The following is a 5,000-nucleotide window of genomic DNA, read 5'->3' as shown; positions in this document are numbered from 1 at the left end:
ACCGCTGAGTGAACCGGAGGATGAGATCACTACGGTGTAACCGGTAACCGATAACCTGCTGCTCGTCGGCACCGGAGTGAACATTACAACATAGTTCGTCTCTGATGGTTCCTCTCTGTCGGTCGACCGTTCCCGGTCATCTACGGGTCGCCGGGGGCATCAACACGTTCCGTATCGTTCATCACCTGAACGCGATCTCTCTCACATACAAACGTTCCTTCAGCCTATTGTTCACCGGTTTAATAAACTACACTAACAGTCAAATGTCTATGATATTGACTCAAAGCACACTATCCCGAATGAGCTTAAGAATGACTTTACGGTAACGAATCCGGTCCTTTTCGGCCAGATAGTCGAACTCCCCTCGGTTGCCTCGGTAGCTTTTAGCTGCTCTCCGGTGGAGCACCCCTTTAACCGGGTTAGTGAGACACACACCGGGCAAACCGAATACTTCTTCTGTCTTCAGATAAACCCTTTCGACCAAAAAAGGAGGAGACCAAACGGTCATACTTACATTCTCCGTGTCCCGTTCGTTCACGGTGGGCAATGGCGTTCGGGTCGACATTTTGTGTTTTGAAGGCCGCTTGGCGAAGCACCGGGCTCGGCCAGGGCCAAACCGGAGACGGAGGGGCGAGGGAGCGGGTAGTTAGTCCTACACCATCGGTATTTTAAACCCCGACCGGTCAGAACCGCAGTATCCCAAACAAACCTACAACATTTCCGCCTCCTAAGCTAATGCTAATGCTAGGGGCTAATGCTGTGATGCTGCAGACGAGGAGAGAGAGAGACAGAGAGAGAGAGAGGGGGGGGGAGACGGAGGGGGAGGGGGGGGAGAGACAGAGAGAGAGGGAAGAAGGAGTTTGGATGAAAGCGGAGGATCCAGCATCGATCCACCCCCGGTGGTAGACAGATAGACCGATGGACAGACTAGGGGTAGGAAGGAGAGAGGGGAGGGGGGGATGGAAGGAACATCTCTATTTCAGAAGCGACCGGTGTTGTCTCACCCTCTCTCCCTCCCTCCCTCCCTCCCTACTTGGAGAATTTAGATTCATGCAACACAACCGCTTCTGTTTATGTTTATGACATTAATAAAAACTGAAAATGTCTAGTCTGTCTGTCTCTTTGATACAGGAGATACAAGAGCAGCGAAACGCCAGGTGGCGAGAGAGAGAGAGAGATAAAGAGAGAGGGAGGGAGGGAGGGAGGGAGGGAGGGAGAGAGAGAGAGGGAGGGAGGGAGAGAGAGAGAGATAAAGAGAGAGGGAGGGAGGGAGGGAGGGAGGGAGGGAGAGAGAGAGAGAGGGAGGGAGGGAGGGAGGGAGAGAGAGAGAGACTTTTTTCCGTTAATAAGAATCTAGGGAATGTTCATCATGATCATGACGCTGCCAAGGAGATGACTCCACGTGCCAACTGTTTTGTTTTGGAGGTTGTCGTCATCATCATCATCATCACCATCATCATCACCATCATCATCACCATCATCCCTAACAATAATAATAATGCATTTATTTTGTATAGCGCTTTTCTCAGTACTCAAAGACACTACATTTCATGGATAGAATAAGAATAGATAGATAAATAAAACGTAAAACAAATACAATGGCATTGTTTTTGTCAAAATAATAAAAATACATCGACATCTATAATTGAACCGACGTTTATTGCAAATGACAATGAAAATGACATGGTGACAGATGTCCGTAGACAGCGGCCATATGTGCGCTAATCAATCAAGGCTGTCCTCTCCAGACCGACTCCGTACCGGTCCGTTTACAGTCAGGAAACCTGCTGGGCCTTATTGTGCAGCAATGTCGCCATCTAGCGTTCTCCTCTCGGCATTGCATCTTGGAAACTCTTAAGGAGGCTACCGGAGAAGTCTTGCAAGGCTCAAAGCAATGAGATGTGGTGGTGATGGTGATGATAATGATGATGATGATGATGATGATGGTGGTGGTGGTGTTGATGATGATGGTGATGACCTTGGTGAAGAATCGGAGCTCTGTGGGCTGTGCACGCAGATCTTTAAAGAGGAGTCTGGATTGTTTGCAGAGAGGGTCCACTGCTTTGTGCATTTGACCATTCAGGAGCTTCTCGCTGCGTTGTACACACTTCACTCATGTCTGAGTGAGCACAGCAACGTCCTCCGAAGGCCCTGGAGAGCGAGAACGGACACCTGGACACCTGGACACCTGGACACCTGGACCTGTTCCTCCGCTTCCTAGTCGGCCTGTCACTAGAATCCAATCAGGACATACTGGGAGGCCTCGTCACAAAGACTTGGAACACCTCCCGGAGCATCAAGAACACGGTCCGATACCTGAAGAAGAAAATCCAAGAAAACCCGACTCCCAAAAGAAACACCTGTGAAACACCTGTTCCACTGTGTGAGCGAGCTGGACCGCATTATTAAAACCCCATTCGCGTTTATTCCTGTCAAAACACAAACAAAAAAACTGAATTCACTGAGGAATATCGTAACGCTTTGACGTTCGCTTTCGTTTTTAACAACAATGTAATTGGCGATCAAAGATAGTTACTCTGTCGTTACTAAATACACTCACCGATTGCCTTTGGAAAGTATTCAGACCCCTCCACTTTTTCCACATTTTGGATTAAATAATGGATTAAATTAAAAGTATTTGCCATCAATCCACACACAATACCCCAGAATGACAAAGCGAAAATAGGTTTTCAGAAATTTCTGTAAATTTATTAAAATTGAAATACCTCATGTAAATAAGTATTCAGACCCTTTGCTATGACTCTCTTAAAATTAGCTAAAATGCTAAAATGTCATCAACAAATCATCTTGATAAGTTGAATTGAGTCCATCTTAATGCAAGGATAATAGTTCATGTAATTTTGGAATTAATATCTTTGTTTTTATAGGGTCTCTGATTTGCATAGAAATCAATTCCACACTGTGTGGATCAGGATGTCATTACAAACTGAGTGGTTTGATCTGATCTCCTTGGTGTTGCTGTCCTGAGGCTCTATGGGGTTGGTTTGGGTTGGGGAACTGAGCCTCAGGACCGGCTGGCCGAGGGTACTCTTTTCCAGGCTCATCTCTTGGCAGATTTGGGCTTTTTTGGGGGGGAGAACCCTGACTGGTGTAAGAGCCCACGCTTAGACCAATCTGATACTTTTAAATCCCATGTAGGGGAAGTGCACAAGTGCATACTTCAGGAGGAGGAGGTACAAACGGGTTGGGAGTGTGCAGTCTGACACCTAACGGATCTGGCCTCGGCCCGGAGAAGTCACTCTGGCCTGAGGCAGTTGAAGCTCAGACAACGACCTGCAGGATGTGAGCGTGGCCATGCTCCCAGGCAGGCTGGAGAGCTGGTGCTGTGAACTACAGAGGCTGGGGTAGGACAAAAACCATGGCTGACACTATTACCAGCATCTTTCACCACAACGTGTCCGCTTAGCAGAAAGGCTTTTTTTTTTTTTTTTTTTTAAATATGTTTTTCAGGCATTTCTGCTTTATTGGGATAGAGACAGTAGAGATTGACAGGAAGGATGGGAGAGAGGAGGGATGACATGCAAGATAGGTCGAGGGTCAGAATCGAACCAGGAAACTTGTGTGCTTCGCCACTAAGCGCCCCCAGAAGAAAGGCTTTGACACGTTTCCAGAAGCCAACAGCAACTTTACATGATGTGGAATTTCACACCTTCCTTCTGTTTAATGTCATTTTCTTTAAATCTTTTGTTCTACCTTCTATGTTTTATTGTACACAAACATACACACACACACACACACACCAAGACCATGGCCCAGAACTTTCTTTAGGCCCGTCCTCAGAGATGGAAACCCAAAAGTCTTTCGGGCTGTGGGGGCTGTGGTGGCTGTGGGGGCTGTGGTGGCTGTGGTGTTCAGGCCCCTGGTCCCACCAGGCCACCTCTTCCATCCAGTTGTGACATCATTAGTTTCTTAGTTGAGCTTGTTTACTCACAAACCCTTTTATGATGAAAGTCAATTGATGGACCAAGAAACAGAAAATGTTTATTTACAAAAAAGTAATTTTATTGAACCAGCGCCATGTATAGGGGTCAAGGCTACAATATGGGTTTGTATAAACATACTTAAAATAGAACCAATACACAGATTCCTACAATTCTGGTAAAAAGATAAAACGGATAAAGATGCATTTTGTACATTAAAACAGAGGGCAAAAACTGCAATGTATAAAAGGATATTCAAGTACAAAATAATAATAAAAAACAATAACAAACAGTAAATATCTGATACAAAGTCCTTCATTTGCTAGGCACTTATATGTCTTTGAAAACGTAGGAACGTTTAGCTCCATTCACAACAATCAATTTCATTTTTCATAAACAAATCTATTTTGTCATAAATGATGTTAGCACAAACCATTATTGACAGATTATAAAATGCCTTGCACATCAAAAAAGATCATGTCTACGTAACAGAGTACCTTTTTTCTGTACAGTGAAAACATACAAGACAGAAGGTTGAGCATCGAAACTCACGTAACAATCCTTCTAGAACACCAGTCCTTCTAGAACACCAGTCCTTCTAGATCACCAGTCCTTCTAGAACACCAGTCCTTCTAGATCACCAGTCCTTCTAGAACACCAGTCCTTCTAGAACACCAGTCCTTCTAGATCACCAGTCCTTCTAGAACACCAGTCCTTCTAGAACACCAGTCCTTCTAGAACACCAGTCCTTCTAGAACACCAGTCCTTCTAGAACACCAGTCCTTCTAGATCACCAGTCCTTCTAGAACACCAGTCCTTCTAGATCACCAGTCCTTCTAGAACACCAGTCCTTCTAGAACACCAGTCCTTCTAGATCACCAGTCCTTCTAGAACACCAGTCCTTCTAGAACACCAGTCCTTCTAGAACACCAGTCCTTCTAGATCACCAGTCCTTCTAGAACACCAGTCCTTCTAGAACACCAGTCCTTCTAGAACACCAGTCCTTCTAGATCACCAGTCCTTCTAGAACACCAGTCCTTCTAGAACACCAGTCCTTCT

The sequence above is a fragment of the Argentina silus genome (assembly GCF_951799395.1).
Source record: "Argentina silus genome assembly, contig: scaffold_105, whole genome shotgun sequence".
Taxonomy (NCBI): Eukaryota; Metazoa; Chordata; class Actinopteri; order Argentiniformes; family Argentinidae; genus Argentina; species Argentina silus.
Note: the sequence above shows the minus strand (reverse complement) of the source record.